The 27,391-nt window shown below is 43.3% G+C and overlaps 1 protein-coding gene across 2 annotated transcripts in view; it reads right to left on the bottom strand.

The window, feature by feature from the left end:
- Nucleotides 1-27,391, bottom strand: part of LOC111262848 (uncharacterized) — a 136,600-nt gene that overhangs the window by 86,336 nt on the left and 22,873 nt on the right. Inside the window, exons 1-2 of one of the 2 annotated variants that reach the window (XM_022837434.2) lie at nucleotides 3,079-3,370; nucleotides 2,111-2,164 (exon numbers count right to left, since the gene is read on the bottom strand). The gene's annotated coding sequence lies outside the window, so the exon portion shown is untranslated. Of the gene's footprint in view, nucleotides 1-2,110; nucleotides 2,165-3,078; nucleotides 3,371-27,391 lie in introns of those variants that run through there. The other variant, XM_022837432.1, reaches the window with a different exon arrangement.

The following is a 27,391-nucleotide window of genomic DNA, read 5'->3' as shown; positions in this document are numbered from 1 at the left end:
TGACTTAAGACAAAATTATTGTGAAAGCATTTCCAATGCGTACAAGTTTCTGTTCTTCAAAGCAAATAGAAAAATTAATACGATTAAATCCCAAACAAAGCGATCCTGTAGTAGCCCCGTATCTTCAAAACGTTTAGGTAAACACACGAAAAACAAAATTTCTGTAAATGTAAAGCATGACGGTAGTACGTGGATGCTCTAGATCCAAGGTCTGAATAGATAACATGTATGTTGGGGAACATCAAAACACTTCACAGACACTTCATGCCTCATACATCTCATTTTTTCATCTGAGACCACTATAAAGACAAGGGTCATACGCCCATATCTATTTCGAAACTTAGTAGATAATCCGAGGAATTTTAGTTTTCCTGTTGAACACAGAACGAATGAAAAGACAGATAGGCGTGAACAAAACTAGCTTTGGATGATTCCTCTTCGATTTTAGATTAGCCTTTCTGGTCGCTCTATAAATATAGGAGTTGGCGCAGTGTTCTTGTACTTCTCTTGAAACAATGAAACATAGTATATGCCGATTCATAAGCAGGAACAAACAGTCCCTTAATAGGGGTTGTCGCTAGGAAGCAAAAGAGACTTTAGACCGTCGATGGATGTACTGCAATAAGAGTGCTGCTACTGTCATATATTCGTTCATTCTCGTTTTCTATGTCAAGTCGTCACCGTCGTCGTCCTCTGCCCCCTCGACAACCTCCACGAATACAATTACTTAACGTTCATGGCCTTTAGTTACTGTCAATTCGGTCGCACGACCGCGTCTATCTGAAGCAGACAAGGCCCCAGGGCGTCGTTACTGTAGATGCAAATTCCGTTCTCTCATAGATACATATGCACACTCTCTGTATTTTTTCCTCATTTTTTCTTGCTCTTTCATTCGTTCGATTTGGCCGTACTCCTTTTTCGCTTTTTTTGTAGACACGTTCTTTACTGTTTGAGAGTATCAGCGTTCACGAGCTAACCACTCCGCCGCTCCTACGCCCAAGTCTTCCTATATCGCAGCATCGCCGTCGTCTCCTTGTAGAAATGTGACTAAGGCAGGATTTTGGCAGCCAAAGCCAGTGATGGATTGTCTTTATTGCTTCGCCATCCCAGATTGCTACGTTAGCACTGTTTGCATTTCAGAAAACCGCAACCTACCCTTTCGTTGGTATCTACACTCAGAGCGTCCGCAAACAAGCTCACTTTGTGCCGACGGAGGCGCCTCATCGTTTGGCCAGGACAAGCTGTTCTAGCGCATTCGTCGTCCTTGGCCTCTGTCCGTTCCACCTTCGATCGTCCTAGCCCCAATGGCTAGAATCACATTGAAGCAGCCGTCCGCGATAGGGATGGCAGTGTGTCCGGAAATTCTGGTTAAGGAACGATTGCGACATGGAAGGTGACATAAATGCTGAAAAATCACACCTCATAAAGAGACGCACAGGTGCCAAACACGTACAATCCTTGGAGCAAAGTGAGGATGCGACGCCACGCGGTAAATGCCAACTGCTAAATTGACTAAGCAACTACCTGACAGAGATTACAGCGAGCAACGTTCTATTATTCCCTGTGACAAATCACAACGGTGGCTGCCATCAAAGCGTCAGCTATATAGGCACTTCCGCACAGCGATTCGTTCTAAAGGCGAGGTCCCACCTTTGTCAAATGACCTACCGCTCAGCCACTCGAAAATATCTGTGTATCGCTAGCAATAGTAAAACCATGTTGGTAGAGAACCAATCGGTTCCCAACGTTTCATTAAATCAATGGACGACATTCGATAAAAACGAAGATAACGGAGACATTATTAGAGCAATTATGGTGGCTTCGGGTAAAGTAACGACAAAGACGAGTCTGTCACGTAGACTTTCATAACATAAGCTAGTAAACTAACAAGTAAGTATACCGTTCCAACTTTTTATCGTTTTTCGTGATTTGACACTCAATGAAACCCTTCTAGTAAAAAGTTGCTTAGTATCTACCGATAGGTGACACGGAGGAATGAAAAACAGCGTCGTACATTTATACACAATCGCATGAACTATTGTATTTACCCACAAAAGATATCAGTTATTAACTATTTGGTTATTTTTTTATACTAGCATGATTTATATACCTGAGTGTAGCATGCCAACGATGGCGATCATGCTGAGTTTGCTTTGTGTCCCCCCTGAAAAACAGCCAAATAAATCAAAATTAATATAGATATTCTACACGGAAACAAATGACAGCTTCTCCTCCCATCTTCTATCCATAGTCCATCTTCTATGAAACCATAGTCTGTGTCCGCTTCTCGATTTGCATCTTTTTGACTCTTGCTTGTGGAAGCAACGATGCATCTTTGCTATAAGTAATTTGCCTTATTTCGACAATGCCAAAATTTATTCACTTTAGACTAGGTAAAAGACTCAATAATCTATGCCTCTATAGACAGACTCACATGCCAGCGATACGTGTTTCTCGATATGAACGTTTCAATATTAACAATATTATCTATGAGTGAGCTCAATTTGACATTGGTATGTATGTATTTACATGCTGTGAATTATGCTTTGATCGCGATGGCTGTTCCAATAGGGGGTTACTGTCATGAGGTGCTTACAAGAAAATAGCGTCTTTGTTCTCCTTTGCAAGTTTCAGGTAGATAGCTATATAAGCGGGAACTGAGAGGCCATAATGAAATTGGAGTCGTTTTGGGGGTGCCCAGGTGCCGAGCTCTCACGTGGGATTCCGGTGCGACCATTACTAGCGGCGGCAACCTGGTTGATGGCTGGTCGGATGGTCAGTAGCTTGGCTGTACTCCAAGGCATTGGCAGTCCTCTATATTGAATCCTTTCTTCCATCATGCTTTCCTTTCTTCCGCCGCGTAATAATACTCGGTACACGAGCGGACGCTTTCGTTCGGTTTTCGCACCTGCTCTTTGCCACTATGAGCATATTTGGTGTTACGGTCCCTAGGCCTGCGCCTCAGCTTTGCCCATCACTTTTATGTATTTCCACGACAACTGATATGGAACCCATGCAACCGAGCCCTGGTTATACTTGGGACTATGAAGAATACATTAATTTTGATAGATTACGAACCAATGGTCGTAGGGCGTGATGCTGTTGGAATGACCGTGGTAAGGAATCTCCTAATGAAACTCTTCTTCGACACCCTTATCCCATCACGTTACAATCACTCTTCCGCATATCTCCATCCAGCAGCAGCCGCCAATCCCTCACTGAACGTACATATAGTTCACCCTTTTCCTGGGCATCAGCGGTCGGTTACCCGTAGTGTAAAAGACGATACAATCTAAAGCAACGGTCAGTAATTATATCACCCATGTGTGGGTGATATAATTACTGATATTGCGGGTATGCTTTGCCAACTTACCATAATAAGTTGTCAGCAGGCTAAACCTATATAAGATAACACCATACGCCGTTTGTTACTACAGTAGACTTACGAGCGGGTTACTTCGTCAACGTTTAATTGCATCCGCTGGACGTGCTGGCAAGGGGATCACTGTAAGCAGAAATAGAGGTATTCAAAATATACCCAACACGGAAGCCGATGGAGACAACACCAAGATAACAGGTTTCCCCACGCATCCACAACAATAAATTGCCTGCTGTTAAAACGAGAGGAAAAGGCCTTGTACGCGCAGTCGGCGGATGCTCGAAGGTTGACCGCAGGCTACTACGTATAACACTTGCTAGTGGTAATATATTCACGAGCTCATCTAGAAAGAAAAAGAGAAAGACTAAAAACTCTGAGAGGACAGAAACAGCTAGTCAACGGATCCTGGCATAATCTAGAAAGCTTCAAGTGCACAAGCGAAACAAACAGTGAGGAAAAGCTAAAGGGACCGCTTGCTCAATCTACGCTTCCTGAAGACCGCTCGACAATACGACAGAAATAATACGAAGACAATACGACAAGTGTCTCGATTAGCTTATGACGTGACCTGATAAAAGCGCCTGAATATATTTATTGTCGTGCACGATATCTGTACTAAAATTGCTAGGTGTTGTTTTGTTACAACGAAAACTTTTTTTTCACTTTTTTGATCGAAAATAAAAGTGTTTTTACCAGCAAAACCTAGCATATGAAACGTATATAAAGATATACTGTAGGTATATTCTACCGCACATGTATACTTATATTAGAAACAAGGTACTTTAAATTGAATATGTAGCTTGAAAACGAAGTTATCAATTCTGCTAGAAGTTCAATTAAATGATTCTTAAACGGCTAAACCGCAATTAAAGTAGGGATGAACGTAAAATTGTAAGTAGCCTCTGTTGTGGCAGGCCGTAAGTCAACGCTCTAAAAAAGTCTGTGATGTCTAGTAACAAACTTGTCTGCGACGTGTTGTAGTTGAAACTAAATCAAAAGCTTAGGCAAAGCAAAAGATCCGTAAACAAGTAGTCAGGGCCCTAGGTTGGCAAGTAAATGAAAAAAACAAGGCGTCAAAACATCCCACTGAACCACGCCTAATTTTACTAACTCCTGTCAGCAGCAGCATCAGCAGCGATGGGTCCCTTGCAACAATGGTAGCGTTGGTTCTTCCCTGCTGGTTGCGGCTCTGCGTAACTTCGAGCTGTTGTAACTGTGGTAGAGCTGTTGAGTTCCCTCAGCCCTGTGAAACGCCAAGAGGCGACTGTTGCAAACGGGCTAAACTATTTATGTAGGGGAAATTTGTCAAGATTGCTTTATTCTATACGCAAATCCTCGAAACAGCAGCAAGCGAGGGAAAATGAGTTTACTGTAGATTCTTTAGAGCAGAAGGCGTGAGAAAAGTTACGTGGGAGTGGCCTTTACGTTGGCCATCTTCACCATCACTGACGGCAAGCACAACGGCGAGCATGACACTATCATATACATATATATATATATATATATATATACATATATGCGTTCATTTTCTTACTTCATATGATCCTATGTACTTATGGTACACGAAATAATGAATAAAAACTATAGACAGTAAGCGGATGACATGGTTAGCGTCCAGATACAGGGGTTATACTGGCTACTTAAAAGAGTAATATAGAAAACTCGTTACTGATTTATTGCGATACCTCTGTTGTGATATTCGGTGAAATATATATGCGTGCATAATATTGTGCAGATTTTCTTCAACTTCACTGTATACACCTGCGCTGCGGATGACTTAGCTTACATTCACTATACCCCATTCGAGCTAATATAACGTAGAACCCCCAAAGCTATGGTAATCCTACTGGTTGGCCTCGGCTGGCTGTCTCGGTCCCAGGTTGTCTGTTTTTACAGATGGCTACTACCGGTGCACACACCGTCAAAATCCTTCGTATCGTTTTTTCCAGCTAATCTGGGAAGCCGGAATATGTTCTTATTTTAGACGACGTGAGTAAGAGGCGTGACTATAAGGTTGTCGAAACTATAATATTTGGAGGGAAACTGCATATTCATTCGGGTCTGTCCGTCCATACTGTCCAATTGGAGCCACCGTCGCCGTCCTTAACAGCAGCAACCATCACCAAAAAGACCCCAGCCGTCTCGGCTAGTAGCAGACATCCTCTGTCCCGATCCGACCGCCTTATTCACGCGCTCATAAATTGCCACGGTAGCAACGGACGGTTCCCGGACGCCGAAGATCGGTTCGGTTCAATCAACAAGAAACTCCAGACGAAAGGAATCCTCACTCACGATGTTCAACCGACTACTCTCGGTTTCCATCCCTGTACTCTTGGTCCGCTTTGCTTCTGCTCACAACAGCTATTCACTTATAAAGGTCTATGTAACCACCGACTATTATCCGCTCCCGACATGCCCCGCGCAAACCCTTCGGGCCGCCTCTTTAAACTAAATGGTAACTCTGTTTTTTACCGATGTCGCCCGACTCCTACGTTCCTGGGCCCCCGGGCAGTAGTGGTACCAGCAATAGTAGCGGAGCTTGCCAAACGAACACATAGGCACGCACGCATGCACCTTGGCAGCCTAGGGGAAAAAACTTTCATGGGAATTTGTTTGAGGTGGTCAGCCACGACGGCAGCTGCGCCACTAACGACACTGTTAGCTCCTTGCCAGGAATGGTACGGGCGTATGTACTATTCTTCAAGTATGGGCGTACCGTGTGCGCCACGTAACTTAACGCTGTCGCTGCGGGTCGGCAAAATATAGGGTTTTATTTATAAATTCTAAATGCGAGCGAAGCGAGTATTCAAAGATGCGCATACGCAACTGTGAGAAGATGGCTAAGAAAGGCAGCGATAGAGGGAAAAGAACAACTGCTTCTGTCGTTTCGGTAAGCGCTCTCTACACAATATTTAGAGCACGTTTGTCTATACCGTTCAGAGGCAGCTGTCGGCTGAGAGCGGCTATTGCCCTAGCCATTCTCATCCAGCTGCAGACAGGCCTACATACCTGCGTGCATTTATCGAAGCCGACGCAGTCTTTAATGAATGAAACCTCTCTTGTTTCATGTATAATATGATCAATTCAATTGAGGCGTTAGTCTGTGGTTAAACAAGCGGCCGTATTATATAAACCGCGTAGAAACATCGAATTCTCCCCGGTGTTTCTCCGTTAAAGCAACGATTCGAGTAAACAATCGTTACGGCGTCAAGGCATACAACTTGTTCTGCCGCATCATTAATGATTACCATTCGTATTATTGTTACTCTTGTTGCTATTACTAGGACCTGTAGTAATGTTTTTATTGTTCTCAACAAAATTGTTTAATGACGCAAAACTGGTTCTCTAGTGACTGTTCTGTGTCGATACCTCAGCTCTATGTTGTGGCCCATTATAGAATGAATGCTATGGCCTGCACGAGGCCTGCTAGACTACCGTCTCTATATTTGTAATTAAGCTGAAACCTGAAGTGGCTAACGCTTGAAGGGTTTCGTTTGTCTACTTCCGTCGGACCAAATTGAGCACTGTCATCAAGTCATCAGCTATACGCTTTGTGTGTAACGCTGCTACATAATATATACGGATATTCGCGCTTGATATACGTTACGTTATACGATATGGAGAAGGCCTGCCTTTTAGGTTCGTCAAGCGACATATTACTCATAGCTATTGTAGGCCATCGCAAATCATTCATCGGAAAGTAGCCATCGAGTCGAGGTTTTTAACTATACCCCTTGTGTCGATCTATGTAGTGTATAAGAGTACACAATAGATATCAAAAATGCTGCTCAATGCCACACGTATTCGAAATAAAGTGATACCAGTAGATGTTCACTAAATTATGTCAGACAACGTTCGATCCCATATCTTCTAATAATAGCGACTGCGATAAACGGCCGCCATTGAGTTCTGTACTGTGGACTCTTTGATATGTTCGATAACGCCCGAATAGCATTATCGGGCGAGCCAGCATGGAGCCTTTTTATTTCGACAAACAAAATTTCGGGTAAGTTAGATCCAGAAACATCAACAAAAATTCATTTTTAAAAATGAGCTGGCGCAAAATCAGATAAAAGGCTATACGAGGAAATGACTATTGATAATGTACTTTGTGACACCGGCTTCACGTATGAACCACTGTATAACACACTAAATTATACAATTTAGGCGCAACGGGTTCTGCCCAAGCGAACGATCTAGAATTTAATGAAATTAATCCTAGTCTCGTTATGCTTTTGGCAAACTGGGATGAATTGCCCATTTGAACGAGAGCAAAAAAGCAAAAAAAAAGAGTACTCTTCTAACTCCTGTGCAGCTGAGAAAAGAGAGGTGAAATTATGGGAACATGTCGGGCGCAGCATAGCCTTTCTTTTACTTTTGCGCTCCTTTGTTCTACCTCTAGGAGGTACGAGCACTTCAGCATTTGTTGTCTTGTCAGTATCTCCCTGATTCCGTATTGTGAAGGAGCAGAGATGTTAAATCGCCTGCTCTCTATGCGTACAGTCATCTGTCTGCCCGTATCTACCACGCGCGGCTCGCCCCAAACGCGGTCGAGAATCAATGCAATAATAAACACCAGTCACTAACGAGTCAGTAACGATAGGGGCCACGTATAATTTTCTCGTTCTATTTCTTTCGGTCTCTCTAGAACTGGGCAGATAGACTTATGACAACTTGACTTTATAGAACTTTTAGTCAATTCTCATAAAAAGCTAAATCGATTTAATAAATTAGCTCGCCTCTGATTCAATTGTTACTATCATTCGTATGTTAGAACCAGAAGCTCAATGATGCTAGTAATTATTCCTATAATAGTGGTCATTACAGCACTGGACGTAGACGATCCCATTATACAACGTCCGTCACGGATTCATGCAAATTTTACCCTCAGATAGCCCTGACGGAACTTGGCCCTGATAAATATAAGGTAACGTGATGTCACTGCTGCGTTCATTACTTCAGCATAATTGGGCATCTTCATCCAGTCGCCGATGGCATGTCTCCTATGACAGGAACAGGATCAGTTAACATCTTTCCAGTCACTCATTACGTATTCGTATAGTCCTGCTCTGCAATATATATATATATCATGTATCAATTAAGGGATCGATGTACCCGAATCGGAGCTAATCATGATCGCATCTGTTCTTTATGGGACGATTCGTTTCAGGTGACGTAGTGCTGTAACTTCCAAATAGTTGCCTATTTGCCTAAATGCCATATATATTGAAACAGAATAGCGTTTACGAATTCTCACTCTCTTCTCATTTTTATATCACTATTTGGCCAGAGACGGCCCTATATCAAAGTCAGCAGAGGATATCTGTCTATATTTACAACCTAATTACTCGGCTGGGTATATGTACAAGAGTGCATTTACCTACATGCGTTTATATCATCACTATGCCATCACTAAATCGTTTTTCCAGCTACTAAACATACTGCAGTCTAGCGTTGCAGTGCGTTTAGTAGTTGAGTGTTAGATTGATTTGTCGATGGGCCGATTGATTGGCCTTTTTACGTTTGCGTATTTGTGTCAATGGGCGAATAAGCGTAGTCGCTTACCTTTAAAGTAGCATAGCCATAGACAGAGACAGGTGGCCAAGTAAGTGTAATGTAATTAGTTTTGCTTCGAAGTGTCTGAACGGACATAATTGGCCGATCTATAAAAAAAAGAAGCTAAACATTGTCGAAAAGGGATCCATCGTAGGCTGCAATTCCTGTTATCCCTCTGAGGCGGCTGCTGGCTTCGTTCTTCTCGCTTTCATGTATCTCTACCTACTCCCGAATGTGCTCAGCAGTTAGGGTTAATCCTATTATTATAAGATAAGAATACTTAAAAACACCGAATAACGTTGTTTACCGGTAATATCAATAACAGTAACTATAAGTAAATGAATATCAATAGATTTTAACTCAGCCGCTGTCGGCATGCTATTTCCGATCATTAACGAAGGAATGGAGGCCCCCCTGTGCAGAAAAAGAGATGCATTGGAGGTCTTCTTTTTACAAAACAATACAGTTATTGTGTATACATAATTTGTGTGCGTGTCTGTTCTAAATATATAAATTGTATGCATATGGATATTAATGTAAACCTCGGCCACTCGCCACTCCGGCAAACAGTTCTGATGACGCTGACCAACGTAATCCCGATTTTCTTTGTTGCGACGAGGACATGGCTGCAAGGAATGTTTGCGATGGAGGACGACCATAAAATTAATTCTATCTTGCTACGAAAATGAACAGTATCGCTTTGCGCTGACGCTGCCGACGACGTGCGAGATAGAACATTCGGCTTACGCTCCGGTCCCTTGTACGTGCCTATAGATATATAACAACAATGCTAACAACTTCAACGATGACAAAAGCAACAACAACGTGGGGTGTTCATCTGCTAAGATACACCTCCCGAACCGACGTGTGCGGCCATGTCGGAGTGGCCTTTCGACGTGGCGGCTGAATACGACCATTATTGGATTATACTTCTAGTTAAGCCAGCTAAAACAGCACAAGTGCTTGATAACGGCCTGCCTTTCGATTCACGAAACAATAAGGCCAAGTCTGTGAAAATCAATAGCCTCTCAAATCTGCTGGTAATGTCTTTCTCTGCTTTATTTATTCCCTGATATCACACATCATCTCGCAAATCGAGTGAAATGTAAAATAAAGATATAAACGAAAAGCGTTTAGGCCCGTATGTGAGTAGGACAGTACTTATCCTTCTTTCCGTTTGCCGCCATCAATCCGCTACAAATGCAAATGGAAGCCAGAAAAGCACCACGTTAGTATCACAGCCAGCTAACGTTAAATAGATGGCACGGCGAGCAGCAACTTTGTCTGCTCATGATGTTCGTAGACATATATGGTTATTGGCTTTTCAAATAATTGATTTATGCAGAACGATCTTTCGACTAATATTTCATGGAAACTAGACGACAATATTTTTACTTTGGGTATCTCATACATGGGTACTAAGTGAACTCCTATAGAGAACTTCTTCAAGTGAGTTCGCTAATCTTCTACCGATCGCGGTTTCGCTATCATCTATATCAACAGTTTCGACTCATATATAAGCATTCAGACCGCCGTCGGATTCATTGCGCAATTTTTTAATCGCAAATCGGACCCTTTGTTTATGCTCAACTAATGGTCCCAGCACAGGTAACGAACACAATATCCAGTCGTTGTGGGAAGGTCATATTGGCTGAACAGCAAGTGCAGACTTACTCACGCTGAAGAACAAAGTCTGTGAGGACACCCAAGTGAACTATGTGATCCGTGCTCAAAGGAGGATGTTTTTTGTCCAGCAATTTAACCAAGTGATAGAATTGGGACTTTCATTTGTAATAACATCAGATTTTCTATTTAATCCAAGTCAGTAAACAAATCAATAATTTAAACCCCTGGTATGATCATCAATTGGGGACATGTCCAACAGTCACAGTCGACTATCTCAAAACTTTAGATCTGCTGCCTATTCATCCTTATCCGAACCAAATCCGCTGCACTTACTTATTACTCTTATGAAATACTTGCTATCCACTCTTTTTAGCTATCCTCTTGTTCTTGAATCCTGTATAGGACAAGTGTACCTACTTAAAGCGGTGAGCCATATATCGCCACGACGGCCACCATTTGCATTCGCTCTGACAACCAATTTTAGGCTGTTTGGGAACTTATCATTCACTCGTGTGAATATGAGTCCATGTTTACCAATAATGCCGATGTAGTATGCGCTTGGTTTACATGATAAAACAGATTCGACACCCGTCAACGTCCATTACTTCGTCATGTGTCTATGAGGCCTCTGTACGACGATGTCAAAATGTAGGTGCAAACATGAAGCGTACGACCTAGCCCCTTGCCTACGCGCCCCAGTGAAGGTCAACAGTGGTAACAATAGTGGCCGCGACCGTCCTTAGATAAAATGTAATCGCTCGATCCTTTAGAAACTTAACTCCTGCTTTAGAACGCAGTCGAGTGAGCTTGTATTTTACATATGTATATTCAGGCGTTCAGCGTACGCCGACTCACCATGCGGACGGGAATGTGAATCATATCGTTTAAACATTTTCATTTAAGATGAAACTGCCACCGCATACAGATCAAGTGGCAGTCGGTAGGTAGGTTCAAAGAAATTCCAGGCTAAAGGGATGAAAACAGCCACAGTGAAGGTAAAGGAAGGAGGATGAATGATCCAGAGCTAACCAGCGGCAAAGCTCATAGTAAGGGACGGCCGGACTATTCTGGTGATTTGGCTAGCTGAGCAGCGCTCTGGCGGGAAGGTCGACTTTGGATGAAGACAACATTAACTTTGCATAAGTCAGAGCTATACTAACCCTCTTAACTAGAGGGTGATGAATGCTTGATGAGGCATTGTTGCCATGAGCAACTGACCGTTAGCAACTGGTGGCAATGATGAGAATATTACTAATATTAATGATACCGTGGGTTGCTTTGAAGACTCCTAGAGTCTTTAAAGCGACTACGGGAAGAGGACCAGGTTTTTATACTGCGTTCAGCGCAGCTTGGCGGGAAGCTATTTGACGATAGTAAACATTGCAAAAGATGGTTTTCTCTTAGCAGTAACGCTATTGGTCAGAAAAATCCTGCAGAAATCTCGACTCGATTCCGCAATTTTTCCTCTCTTTCTTCCTCGCTTTATCTCTCACTAGGAAATTTCTTGAGAGACAACGCTTTCGATTTTGTTTCCGTATTATATTGAATTGTCGGAACGCTTAGTCCCATTCGCCTGAAAAAATAGAAACGTAAACTCCGAAAACGTACTAGGATACGAATAAGTTCGTTAACGAATTTATAAACCTTTGCACATCAAATTCAATTTCATGGTACTTATGTGGCGTACACCTTCCGCAACCCATAGATCGGTCATATAAGCTTGGGTTTGATATGACGGTTTAGGTGAACTGCATTTTAGCTCTAATGCTCCGTAACTAGCGTGACTATTATTCCTATAGCCCAAATCAACGTCAGAGGACAAATAGGCAACAGCAGGTTTGAGATGTTACAGACTGAAACTGCCTTTTCATAAGAATACGCAGCTCACATCGAACGAAACGAACGGAGTCTCCCGATGAAATGTCTTGCTACGGCAAGAAGATAGTCATCGATTGAAGGAACGCCGCACCTGCCCCCACGCTAATGACAGCGATTTAAAGCGCACACATGAACCGGGCGTTGCTATGTAAGTGGGATAAAATTCTGTTGGGAAGTGTCCTAAATTTAACCACATGCCAAATCCATCTACTCGTCCACCTAAGGCCCCATATACACAAACAGAAGGAACGAGAAACAGACAGACCTTTTCATGCAACTAGCCAGCCGTTGTTGATGTCCGAATTCCCCTCAGCATCGCGTCAAATATCTCAGCTTCGCAGCGCGCGAGCAAATGGCATTCCCTGGCTGACATGACACACATCATCTACCTTCTAAAAGGAAATGGCGATAGGCCAGCCTGCAGCCGGTCTCTGTGTCGCCTCGCAAAAGATCCTAAAAACGTGTGTCAAACGTAAGCGGTGAGACCTTTGTAATGTCGTCCTTCTTGATGATATATTTGAATTGATTTATTCCGCTGTTTGCTTCTTTATAGTTTTGCTCGTACCACTACCACGAATACTACCTCTACATTTACACTTCTGCCCTGTCGTGTCCTCTTTTGATTTCCATCCTCTTGCGATTACACATTGAATACGTGGACTTTTCTCAGCACGAGGTTCTGTACACTTCGACTGAGCCATCGCACTTTTTGACTATGCACCAGCGGGGCTACGCCGAATAACTGCGACTACAACTACCATTTTCACCTCAGCCTCCTGCAGCTTCGAGGACAAACCGACTTATCCGTGTGTCATCGAAGTCCTTGATCCTTCTTGGGCGCTGCCGCTTTCTCTACGATGTACGTTCGTATAAAATAATCCAGTGCCACTATCCCTGTACAATCGTCAGAAGCAAGATAATAGAAAAACGAGCACGAAGGGCAGACGACCAACAAAGCAACGTGGATGACATATCAGAGTCGGAGTGATGAGCGAACAGACACGGTACCAGGTCTGCGAAAATCGTTGTGAGATTTGACGTTGTTACAGAGGCGTCAAAGTAGCGACAATTGGGGGCAACCAGTCAAGGCCAAGAAGCAAACGGGTCGGCAGAAAATTGCAGCGAGTCGATCGCTTGCTTGTTCGTGTGTGGCGAAGTGCATTGGACGGTTGAAAGGTGAGGGGTTCTGCAAGGGAGAGAAGTTCAGGGGGTTCGTTACAGCAAATACGTTTGCGCTCGTTCCAGCCATATTGGTTCCTTCCCTTTTTTTCTGGCAAACCCTCTATATTTTTGCAGCTGGGGATCAACGATGCTGAAATATAAAGAAAAACTACAGAATAACACTAAAAGCTCTGCCACCGACTGCCAGAGTATTCGTTTCACCGCCTGTTTTCCTTCGCCCTTGTCATCTGCCCTGAAAACGTAACAACGTGACAAGCATTATGCCCCATTGTTGTATAGTAGGTATTATGTTTATTGGCACTATGGGCCGAGCGGGATATCTGTTCTCGAATAACCATGTTGGGGGTTCGTTTAGCAGGGGGAAAATCCCGATTCTCGCCGCCACGTAAATGTACCCTCAAATAGAAATGTTAAGCACATATTGCAACGCACATTATTATTGTGGCCAGCAATGTAATAGCAGCGCGACATGAAACTAGATGAATCCAGAACCGGGATGAGGCTGCTTGCTGTGCACGTGCGGTGTCGTGAAACCTTCCGATCGGACACAAGACACCGAAATAATGAATGAACTATTTTTTCTAACCTTACAAGCAATAGCGTTACTGTTAAACCACACCAATCGGAACTACTCTCCTTTGCCCTTTCTGCCTGCCTGTCTGTCTGTGTTTCGTTCGTCCTCTCTCGACTTGAGAAGCTTTATCTTACAGAACGAGCAACCTTTTTCCGCGTAACTTCTGCGCGTTCGGGCTAATCGGCTGCCTCAGGCGCAAACCCTTCCCGCCAAAATTAATCGTCTGCTAACTAAACAAATTGTCTCCTGTTGTTATTATTATAGAACCTGCCTTTTGTAACAACAAAACGACAAAGAAAATATTAGTTTGGCATAACTTTTGTTGCAGCAATCTTAAGATGACGATTCGGTTATTCACAAAAACACGACATTCATCTTTATCTCCGTGATCGTGTAATGGCGTTGGGCTTGCCAGCTGGACATGCGGACAGATGAAATGACGTAGGTTTAAGGTTGGCCGTAAACACACTTCCTTTTGTGCTAAGAGCTAGTTGTCTCAATAAATGTTGAACGGTGATTTTTAGTCATTGATCTTCTAATTCACTAAGCATGCAAGATAGTTACACAATATCTCATCCTGGTTAAGGTGAACGTATAAACATTCGTGATTATAATTGAGCCACAGCGTAAATAATTAGGTACAAAGTAGCCTTAGACAGATTGTGCATCATAGGTCACAGATGGGACAAGTAATGTCGGCTCAGTAATCCAAATAAACATCCGTTGATTACTTCGATCTCTAAAATCAACAATGATTTCATTCAGTTCCGTGGCTTGTTACCCTTTGTTGCACCGTAGAAAGAACACAGCTCTCGATGCCATCTTACCCCTGTCGTTATATATCACTTGCCATCAAGTGACAAGAGACATGTAGCCAACAACGATGCCATCGATGTGGCGGCCGTCTTTACATCCATTTCTAAGTGCAAATTTCAAGCGAAGCGAAACCAGAATAATTTCTGGGACGGCCGACTTTACTGTTAAACCACCAGGCCTATGGATGCCGGGTCGGGTACATGACTTTCGTTAACGAAGTAAGTCAAACTGCTTTTTACTTGTCCAGGAGGTGAACAGTGAAACGGAGCTACGATTTCGATATTGTTACAACGCTGTCGATCCATCGAACACTGGATATGCAATGGATATACGAACCACGCTTGCCGTGAATCTCAACTCTTACTTTTTTTTGTCACTGACAGTTTCGCAATAGAAATAGTGTTTATGACGTTTAGATGGACATGTTGCACATGTCTTTGTGCGCCAGCCTCCATACATAGCAATCTGGTTTGCCCTCAATGCTTTCAACAAGTGTGGCGCACTCTGAGTAGTTCTGACGTATAATTTAAAATCGAATACGTGTAGTAAAAGTATAGAGGTGCAGCCGAAAGAAAAACGTCTAAAAAAGAACATCTCTGATTGGCGGAGGTACGACATCATCATAAGGATCGTGCCCACCACCACAGCCTGCATCGATGGCACATGAAGAGCGCTCAGCGTTTCAACGGGGCTAATTTTCGATTCATACTTTGTTCGTATGCATATGGTACGTATCGAACCAAACTGCTGGACCATTTATCCACTTTGTTTTGCAATGTTCACGTAAACGCTTAGCTGATTATTACGTAGATTGTTGAAGGAATATGTAGAAGCGAGGGAGAAGGAAATAAGCTTATACAATGACGTAACATCATGACCATTCTAAGATTCGTGTGTCCCTAAATTTAATAGGCAGACATGTCCGAGGCATGTATTATTGCCGATAGGGACTACCGTTGCTTGTACTCCGGAACCATATTATTTAGTAACTATGAAACATAGTTTTTTTTTCCTAGCTAACATGTGTCATATGCGGTCCGTTGCTACATCGGCGCTACATTATTAACACATACTCTATAGTTTATTTAGAGATATGGATACCGTAAGTAACCCTCGCTATCGCATTTACAGACATCGCATTGTATCTAGGCTTCATATTAGCACGTTTAAATACAAAATCTACCAATAGTGAGGCTGACGAGGCAGGCGGCGGTGGACAACAAACAGAAACTAATTAGAATATAAAAGATAATTAAGTGTATCTTTTTTGAGTTGATCTATTCGAGAAATTCGGGTGAAAAGTGCCAGACATTAATTAAGCTAATTATTATATTAAAAGCCCATATCCTTCAAAATGATATCAAATAAAGTTTGAGTTTATGGATCTAAGAGCTATCTAGAGAATTGAGCTAATGGCAAAAAAGTTGAAGCCGATCTGTTGAGACCACATGCTGCACGCAGAGCATCATTCTGGGATATCTATAACTGTCCAACGGAAAAATTATACCTTGCACCCGTACTACCATTTTTTTTTGTCACGACGTAGTGCAATCGTATTATATTAATAAGCTAACTCCTGCTGTAAGGCTTCGCCATACGTGTAGTCAGTGCATAACAGTTATTTCCTGAGAAATCGTTAATTTTTTTTCATTCTACACACGAGCTTTGAATCAATAACCTTGCCAGGTACGTTATCAACCGAACAACGGCGCGCACAGCTGTTAAATTTATCCGAGACGCATCGTCATGTTTTTATATAAAAAGAAGATTTTTCGTCCTTCTTTTTCAGTCGTTCTTCATACGATCGTAAAGAAAGGCAGGCCGTCTTTGACGTAGAATATACCGCCGGCAGAAAACGGACCACGCCGCTGTTCGCGTAGAAACAGGCCAAAACATAGTCACATATTTTGACATAAAAGAGTACAGAGAAGCAATATAAGCTTCGAGGATGTAATTAATTAGACTATGCGGCCGGGCTAGACAACGGCCACTCAGTTACTATTACGCTTGTCATTTGTTCCATCCCTATCGCCAATATCATTACCGCCAGACTATTGTTGGTATCGCTGGCTGTTCTACATACCTACGTGTCCACCTGCCGATGGCAGCTTTCGGGCGACAGTTTGCCACTTGCAGTGACCATTTGTCGCAGCAGACACAGTAACTAGCTAGCTAGGTGTCTAGGTAAATAGATAGGTAGATGGATAGCCAGGCAAAGAGGGGGACAGGTAAGAAGGAAAAGTCAATGTATTTTATTTCTGTCTCTTCGGAAATGCGTCAGAGTCCTATCAATGGAACATGCGAGTTCTGTTGAATTGATTACAATGCTCAAATGAAGTTATTCATGTCGTATGCGCACCTCAGCCGTTGATGTAAAAGGCTACCTTCAGGGGGAGAGTTAATATTGACAGTTAGTGAGAATCGCTAGGAGTCTATAGATCTTTCCACTGGCTAAAATATGAAGATTTATAGAATTGTGTTAGGAGAGTGGGTGTTCACTGATCTCGTTTGATTCGACATTGCAGTTCCGGTTCAGTTATTCCTGACCACTGTACCCCGTATTACATTATAACCATTATTACCAAGGTCTATTATTGCATTATATCAGGGTTATGTGTTGTGATTTTATATTATTATTATTATATATTGGGGTGAACTTGCTAAGCTTTGTCTCAGACAGGTGTCTCACAGCCGCTCACTCCGAGCTTACAGAACCGTCGACGTATTTAGATTTATATAACAAAACTAGGTCGCGCTTTCCCGGCGGGATGTTCGCAGCTCGTGGTTAGTACGCTCTTGTTCTCTTGAAGCATGGGCACGTTGTCAGAACAGTAGACGCAGTGATAGCAGTCGTTCGCATTGGCCAACAGAGTGGATGCTCACCCACTTTTAGAGGCGAGTTTAAAGATTCTTTGCCGCTGGAGTCGAAGGCTTTTCCTGTAAACTAACATGTGCCACATCCACAGCTAAAAACACGTACTATAGCTCATATCTTTCTCTTCACAAAATGTATGCATGTTAACAGCCGGCGCATGGTTTCGTTTATATCCGCATGGCCCGATGACAAACTGGAAACGTCAGGGCCTCGGCTAATCGCGGCAGGACTGGTCGTGACTCTTTGAGAGTAGTCACGACGTATTGTTGTGCCTTTTCTGAGGTGACCCCATGTTTCTTCCATTGTTCTGTCGATAACCGTATTACCACTAAATATCGACAACCGGCTACATACTCGATGCGTTCAGGTTTGTATTTTTGATGGCAGACATATTGGCAAACAAGTCTGTAGTGTGGTCTTTGAGCTACCCGATTCGCTTTGCCTTGATAACTTTTAGTTACGGGAGTGGCGTGTTGATATGCCGTATTTCTGAACAGCAACCAGCATTCCCTCTTGGGTGGGTGCACTTCCGCGCACCGGTATCGCGCTTCTTTGATGTGCAGTCTTGGACACCTCGAACTTACCCTGCGTAAAAAATGACTCCAACCGCCATAATGAGCTTATTGAAAAAGCCGATTTCGCGTTTCTTCGAACGTCAGGCATAAACCGCTGTATTTCAGCTTGACTTCCGGCTCATCTTGCTGTACGACCTTAACATACGTAACCCGCTCAAACTTCTCCCTGTTCTCTTCGAAGCAAAAGAACCGTTTAGACAACTTCTATCCCTTTGAAGGAAAACGGTTGTAGAGCTCTTCAAGGCTGTCCAATAGCCTTGTCTCACACACGCAAGATGTCCCTGGGAAGTACGGTGGAGCTTTTGTACTACCTGATAGGCCGATCACCCGCAACCTTCCTTCCAGTTCTCAAATTTCTCTACTTACATCTTTAGGGTCCTATGAAACGCTGATTCCGGCAACAAATTGGCTGAGCATTGACTAGAAGGAAGGAGCGCTTAATAATCACCTACTGTCTACTTTTAGCCGTATACGTGTATCTATTAATTGATGATCATATTACGATGTCTTCACCATTACAATATGTTTAGTCAAAAGCAGACGAAAAGGTATCAGTGAATGAACGCTGCTATAGCTAAGAAAACCCTGTATGGGCAGTGACGTGGAGCACCTATTAGCGCAAAGGGAGAGCTCTAATGGATCTTCGACATTGGCACATCCATGAATAAAATACTTTGAATTTAGGAAAGCCTACTTGAACTATTGTTTCCGCAGGAATATCGTCCGCTGAATCTAACTTTTTTAACGAAATGGCACTTCATATTCATTAGTACATTGGCCTGTTTAACGGAATAAACTTCTATTTAATTACTAGTTTATCAACCAAGATCAACCGACCTCAAAAAGGTGCCTCGTTGTCTCAGCCACTGAAGTGCTATCAGACAAACACAACAAATGCCTATTGCTATGAAGATCAGTACTGTAGAGCTGTCACCGTTGTTTCTTTTTTATTACATTTAATCTAGTATCGGATGGTCCAGTGATGCCAATCTCGGTGCTCACGGACCTTAGCCGTCGATAATCAACAACCACCCACATTGTCAAACACTACATGAAGGATTTTACTGTTTTTTTTTTTTGGCTTACCAAAGTTGGACGTCCACCTGGCCCGAAATTCAACATTCTTCATGCATAGTTGTGTGTTGTATGTATGTATGTATGTATCATCCATCACTTTGTATGAAGCAATCTTCGTCTTGGGAATCGTGGGAGCAGCCCTACCCGACTATTAGGGTCCTATCCGTTTCGTATCCATTATATGTGCGTATGTCAATGGTTATTGCAAATAAATGCATTTACACATGTATTGCATAACAATCTAATTAATGCTCGCTATATTTTCAGTCATATACGAAGTACGTCCCTTTTATTAGTCCCCGTAAGTCAGTAAGTATTGCGTATTTCATCAGTCAAGCAAGTAAGATAAAAGTCTGAGGCTAAAGCACCATCCTACGGATCATGTACGTTCTAGTCCTCTCGGATGTTATTTTTTCTCAGAGCTTTCCTGTGCGAAAAGCCAAAGCTCGCAGTTTCTCAAATTTACCCAAGGGAAAATCATCATCAGGTCCTGATCTTAAAGTGGCACAACAAAACACAGCATAAATTCACCATCAATACTTCAGACCTGCATAAATAGCTACAGGATATTGGTATCGAAATCAATACAGCGTAAGTTAGTGTAACTAAATGTGCAGAGTTCTACAACTGACCGCTGCTGCCCCTAAGTATTGCTTCAGCCGCGTGCCTCGCACCATGGAACGAAGTGTGTCTCCGCATAGCTTTAAGCGTAACCACTTCACGTGTTTTGAAATTTAGTTGGCAATTTATTATTGCGGCACTATCAAGGGGATATATGTGGGTATGCAATATTATATATGCAGACTATTCATTAGCTTATCGTTAGCACTTGTTAGCGCATTTGCTGCAGATGCTGGTTTATTACAGGGCCTGTTCCGCACGTGCGCCTTGTACAAGGCGGACCAGCTTTTGCCTCATACGCCTTCGTTTTTGAAGTAGAAAAGTAGCTCCGATCAAGCCGTTCTGGATAAGCAACAACTTAAAAAATTCTCTATCTCTTGACAGCGTCTTTAGCTCGGACCCGATGGTTCCGGAAAGGTCCTTGTTTTTGCCAAGTTGAAATTAGCTGAAGTGTGTATTGCTAGGCCTCCCGGACAGCGTTCCGATTACATACTCAAATGCTTTACCTACTTCCTATTTCCTCTATAGGTAAAACCTAAGATTGATGGTTCGTTTAATGGTGATAGCATTTTTTTTTAGTCGTTTTAAAAGCAAGCATTGTGTGACCGAAGCAGGAAGCTGTTTCTCGAAATGAACAAGTTTTCTCATAAAAATCGTGTTATTCTCTGGTTTATCTGTTCGTTTACGATAAAGGCTCGCACGTGTCGCTTATCACATTGCACAATGGATTACAGAAAGGTTAGGTCAAGCTCTTGTAATTTCAAGCGACCATGTTTTTTGCCCTGGTATAAGTTTATCCAGGCTATGGACCAATTCGATGATATGGAAATTGTAATAACTAATAATAATGTCAATAAGGATGTTGCCTGCATAAACATGTTATTGACAACAACGGACTGTACCGGTCATTCAAGGACTTACCAGTTAATTACATTATTATTAATAAATGCATATAAACGTACGCCCTAAATATAAACAAGTTAAACATGCTTCAGTAGTGTATCCGTGAACACACGTCTAATAGACAAATACAGAATACAATACCAGAATTCCGTCTTAAATCAAACAAGTTCACTTTGCTCCTACGAGCCACTTTTCGCGTCACATAGTCATAGATTAAAGGTGTTTTCTTCTAGCTGTTTGAGCGTATATTTGGCAATATAGATACATCCTGCTGCACCGTATCAATAGTTGACGTCAGCCGCGAATCAATTGCTAGATATAAATATACTTTAGCTAAACATCGTAGCCATTGTGGTGTCTGTATTATTTGGGCATAGCTACACATCCTCGTACTAGGTTCGCACGTCCTGCGGTAGTAGGTCAAGTGACTCGTAACTTTGCGCCTACCGCTAGGCACAAAACGAGCACAAACGTACGTTCGTTCCTACCGTTTTAAAGCACCACTGCAACGGAGGCTAGTTCTATGATTTCATGAGTCTGATCAGTGTTTACATGTTTCGAACTGTGCGCTTAGACGGTCATATATCGACGCAGAAACGGCAGTAATGCTAATAAGGCATATTTGGCAGAGCACTACAAACAATTACACGTTTGGCTTAGCAGAAGATAGTCGATAAACCATATAAGCAAAGACTAACGATAACCACATTCAACTAACACATAACTAAACATTGAGATAGAACGGCAAAGCACAGCCATAACTGGCAGAAACAGCGGTAATTCCCATTTGGCATTCGTATGGCATACAATAAACAGACCCTTCTCTATTGCTGTTTTGGGGAGGGTAGCGCTTTAAGAAGAACTCTGGTTAGTTAGCCATTCAGGTTAGTGAGACGCCGAAACATACTGGGGCCGTTTGTCCTGCGGTCCGACGTAATATTGACCGCTCGTTCAAACGTGCCTTGGCATTGTTAAGGGCACCATAAAGTCTCAGAACTGTCTGTTAAAGCCATAAACGCATTTTCCTTCATCGCGTCAAGAACTCGCAGATTTACTGAAAGACATTTCCATACTTAGAACGCTCAGTAATTTCATAACCGCCGTAGTGTTCTTAAACTCTATTCGAGCACTCGTGAACGAATACAAAGGCTCACATAACTAGTACATGTTTGTGCACTGCAGATTCCGAGCACGGGAAGTGTCCTTGTACATTAAAATATTAATTTTGAGAAGGCATTTAAGAAGACTAGATACAATCACTCGACTCACTTCTTCGATTCTTCCTTCCGCTCTAACTTCCGCTCTTCGATTTTCGAAATACCGAATTGCACCATCATTCATGCAGAAGTAGCTCTTTGTTAAAATTCATTCAATAAATAATGCAGTTTTGGGGAAGAACAAGGAGTTATGATCTGCAGATAATCATAAAAATCTCGTTTAGTCTAACCCTCGTGACGAACATCTCGAATACAAGAGATAGAGATTTGCTTGGCTGTTCATTGCACGCACCACAGATTTCCCTGAGAAGAACTTGGAAAACACGGGAAGTGATGATAAGGCTCACATAGAATGACATATCGATGACGAATATTATTGCATCGTCTATTTACACCTTAGGCAAGACTGTTCTATTGAATTAATGGAAAAATACATATATATCCTTACTTGCAGTCGAGGAAAAACAAATTGTAACGCGCATGCTGCCTTTAACCTGATTAGGAGTAGATATTAAGTGTTGCATATTTCTGGATGTATGGGAGCGTCACCAGTCTGCTGTGTGCGATTCGAACATAAGTTCCGAAAACTCAGATGCTAAAATGCCGTACTGGAGCTGGCATCTTTCCGAATAGGAATTGAATCATCTCAGTGTATCACTGTTCTCGATAAGAACAAACAAATAGAAGGATAATGGCAAATGTCCGATGGAGGCAATACGACAGCGGTAGCAACAGCTGCAGCAGCGGAGACAATAGCAGCAATTAATGGATGAAACAACGCTGCAAAAGATGCAGCCGTAGCGACAACAATAGAATAGCCAAGAGTTCACTACGATCAGCTGAGGTTAGTTGGGGTTCTGGATATGAGGCAGGGCAGAGTCCGTTCTTGCCTTCATTCGCCTCGGTGCTGGCCCGTCCGTTGCCCTTCAGCGTTGCAGCAGATGAATAATTTCAAGCGAAGAATCGCCATGACAAACATAGAGGCACTTTGAAACGAGGATGCAGCTGCTGCCGCTGCAGACTCTGTACCTGTCACTCCTGGCGTCGGTGTTGCATGAAGCAGTATCTAGGGGGACAGGCGTTTACAGGACGTAGTTTAGTTCCGACGTCATTGCGGCCACCGACACAGACCCTCTTATTGCTCACACCTCCACTTTGACCTTGCTTCACCTCGTTGCGAGGGGGGGGGGGATGTAGTTTACTCACAAGATATACAACCACGAGCTGCTCCATGTATTTGCAGCTGTGTCTGTGAGTGCGTTTGCGTGTTTCTCGCCTCCTCTATGGGTCGCCTATGGCAATAGTCTAAAACAATATCAAAGCTTTGCGTCATTATATCGCCGTCCCCATGTCATCGCACTGACATATGTTTTGACGTATTTCCTTACCTCGTTGTCCTAAACGAACATTTCTATCAACCGATGAATTTAGCTATTGTACTGCTTCCTGCGACTAGTATCAGTCTAGTAGGATGCACTTGGTCCGCTACAAAACGCCGCGCTTTTCGCCGGCGTCGTTTTGCAACGACGGCCGAGTTGAGAGGACGAAAAAAGAACGCGCTGCTGCATGAAACGAAGAACCTTCTTTTTCTATTTTAATCATCCTCATTCTTCGTTCCCTATCTGTCTTCAATTGCCACCAGAAGAACTAACGGTCGAAATTTCTCCTCTTCGACTTTGGACGAAAACCTAAGCCGCCGCCGTTGCCAGGCAAAGAAAGACGAAGGAAAAAAGGTCATTCGGAGGTTCCTGGCAAACCCTTTATTGGTAGGCTGCCGGGCAGACTTGCCCATTGCTCCTGCTACTATTGCCTCGAATTCGAGATCTCGCTTCTTCCAGGCCATGTTCTGCCTGTTTCTGAAGTTGTTTCTATTGGGCTTGTACTGCGGACGGCGCAAAAATAGACGACCTTGTTCCTATTTTCTATTTTTGACAGGGGTACAAGCAAGAGAAGATACTATTAACATCTACGGATGGCGCCACCTGTTGTCCGACCTGGAGCCGTACAGCTATCGGAGCGCTAGCTGGTTATCAGAGACATGTGTGTGCAAGTATTGAAGCTGCTAGAATAAATATCACCGTGTATGTGAGTGCGTCTGTGCGGGCTTGTGAGTCTCTATAAAGCTGGCAACTGCGTTTAGCTGTGTTATTTTTAAGCAGCGAATGCTCGTACGAGCGGTGGCGGCTCTCGTCTGCGGGCAACATGAACAGCCAAATAGCGCGACCTTCTAGAATCTGCCGAAGAGAGGTATGATAGTCTTCATAACAGTGGGTTGACGTATTTCCAGGCTGTATACATGGATGGGCAACTAGAAAAGGGAAAACCGAGGGCTTCATCTGCGAAAGCCTGTGGTACATAGGATGTCCCTCTGTTGGAATTTCACCGAGTTACTTTCATCTTTCATATGCTTTCGCTATTATGCTTCAGATAAATATGTACACGAAAAGCCTTTTCTCTCAGCTTTTCTCAAAAGGTGCAACTTCTATAAATAAGTTGCATCTTTTCCATATATATTCCATATAAATGGAATACAAATATCTATCGTATCGCATGGAAGCATACATAAGTATATAATACGTAGGATGCCAACTCTGTGCGATATGACAGCCGCCATTTTGCGTTCGAAATACGGCCAAACGTGACGATGGCCCAGACATATAATAATAACAAAACATTTTACATGGTCTGCCTGGATCGTATCGTTATGAGTGGTTCGAAGCATTGTTCACACACGTACCCAGCATAGCCAAACGCAAACCCCGCGTATGCGGACGTGCCGTGCAAACGACCATTTCACGATTGAACAATGACAGGTTGGTCTTGGCTAACCTAGCTGTACCTACACTTCCTCTCGTAGCCGCTGGCAGGCCCACCAGCAGTTACGATGCGATTTAACACAGAGCGACTTACCAAAATGATCTCAACTATTTGTATGTTGTAAAAGCGTCAAAGGTGTTGTGCAAAAATCGTTTCGCGGCCATAAGTGGCAGTAATAAAAGCCTGCAGGTTGCTATACCAACATACTCCTGCAAAATCTACAACACGAAGTGGCCGGCACCTGATGGTCTAGGTTTTAATGGCTTTAAGAATGTCTACGCGACCACCGTTGGGCATGTCACTATACTATATAGAATGGCGTATCGTAAAGTGCACGCCACGGCAGTTGTTGGTCGAATTATTCAATAGACGCGCGTATGAGTGTACGTATCTGTCGAGTGCATCGCTCAACCGAAATAACAGTAAATCACCCTGATCTAAATCAGCGCCTAGGTGCTAACTGCTCGGAGGCTGTTGGTGTCATTGACGTCATTCCAGTGAACATCGGAAATGCGCCAGATATGCTGTCCATATGTGCAACAAGAAAATGTCTCGATCGGGCCGGCGAATGAACGGTCGGTCGTTGAAGACGACGTTACAGGGTAGTCTCAAATCTAGCATTTGCTCCACCTGTTTGTGCCAGCAAGGCAAAGTAGGACTGACAAAGGAGGGGAGAAGCAAACCTCTGTTGATGCTGTGCCGTTATGTGCTGCCACAGCTACCATGGTAGTATACGAAGGCGAAATTTGAATATCCAAGATGTTCAACTAGTAACTAGCACGCTCGCGTCACGCACTCATTGGCGAAAACAAACAGGCCAGTCAGTTCATTGCGCTCAAGCTCTGTTTTTTGCCTCTTGCCCCAACTTTCAGAGTGGCAAGGTAGCGCTGTTCTGGCTCTTCTATTCTGTTTTTGTCCAAATCCATGACTCCCTCATTCTATTTCAGTGCTAAGGTCTCAAGTGTGGTGAAGTGGGCTACCTCTTTTTTGAAAGTCTCGCAGTACTTTGCTAATAGTGGTGCTGCTGCTGCCACGGCCCCCAGTCAGCCAACAGACTACCCACTCCCCAGACATCCCTAACCCACAAGGCGGCTTCTTGGAAAAAGAGCCGCTACTATAGCAGCAATGACAGCAACGACGACTGTGGAGGCTTTCTTTTCAGCTGAAGAAGACAGCAGTAGGAGAATTTATACGGACAGGCCAGAAGGCTAAAAGGAGAACTAGAAGAGGCTTCTAAACTGAGATGTAAAGTGAGCTTTCGCTTAGGTTTCGGGTGAAAGAAGTAGAATGGGAGAACGTGGTCCAGACCGTGCAAAAAAAAAGGAGAAAAGGTTTTTCACAGGTTACTCACAAACAGTCAGTGCAGCTTGCAGCTACACACACACATTAGCACACGAGTAGTTTGTTCTCGAAACGAACAGGCGCACAGGTACCAAAGAAAGAAGTCCCATGATTTACACGTAACATAGCTGCCAGGAGGGCCAACCCGGCATTACCTCCTCCTATTATGCCACTGCCTGCAATGTCTCATACAATTACAGAGTCAGACTAGCCCATATCAATCATATCACTTTCGCCTGCCTTCACTCTGTTCTGTTCATACGTTTCGAGTAAGAAGCAGCTTTCAACAAGAAAGTCGACTCCTTTCTCTGCCCTACCTACAGACAATATTCCGCACTCCTTTTGAAGCTGGTGCTAGATGCTGCTTCTGCACTCACAAAAGCAGCCTCTTTGATGACACTGCTTTTGCTGTACCGCTGCGGGACCTGGCTGACGAAGGGTGTTTTACGAAAAGAACGAGAAACCAAGAAAGTTCTTAAAAAAGAGAGAGCGATAGAAAGATCCTCTTCATTTATCTGGCTTAGGGCCACATCCACAAGCTGCTGACAACCATCCAACTATCCGGCTACTACTGCCACACTGGTGAATCACTTTATGCCTCGCTACCTGAGACGCTTGCTTCGTTCTTACAGCCTGCACCTCGGCAAGTTGGCTTAACCGCCGTTTGCCTTAAGTACCACGTTGTCTTGCTTCCAGGCGAACAGAGGTTTCGGGTGCTACTTCCGGTGCCCTTGCAGATTCCACCATTGTTGCCATTTTGAACTACATAGCTCATTCGCTCTCGAACAAGCTTATCTCGCAGCTCGCACATACATATGGAAATAGTCACAAACTGAGTGAATTAAACACCTGCATAGAAGCTGTCACGATCTGCTTCTCGTAGTGCTTAGGCGTGTGCCTAACGCGCTGGCGGACACTAGTAGAAGTCATGCGCATATATATATACATACATAT

This window comes from Varroa jacobsoni, unplaced genomic scaffold (genome assembly GCF_002532875.2).
Source record: "Varroa jacobsoni isolate VJ856 unplaced genomic scaffold, vjacob_1.0 scaffold_707, whole genome shotgun sequence".
Lineage (NCBI taxonomy): Eukaryota > Metazoa > Arthropoda > Arachnida > Mesostigmata > Varroidae > Varroa > Varroa jacobsoni.
The sequence above is the reverse complement of the archived record's forward strand: the minus strand, read 5'-3'. Positions and strand labels throughout refer to the sequence as shown.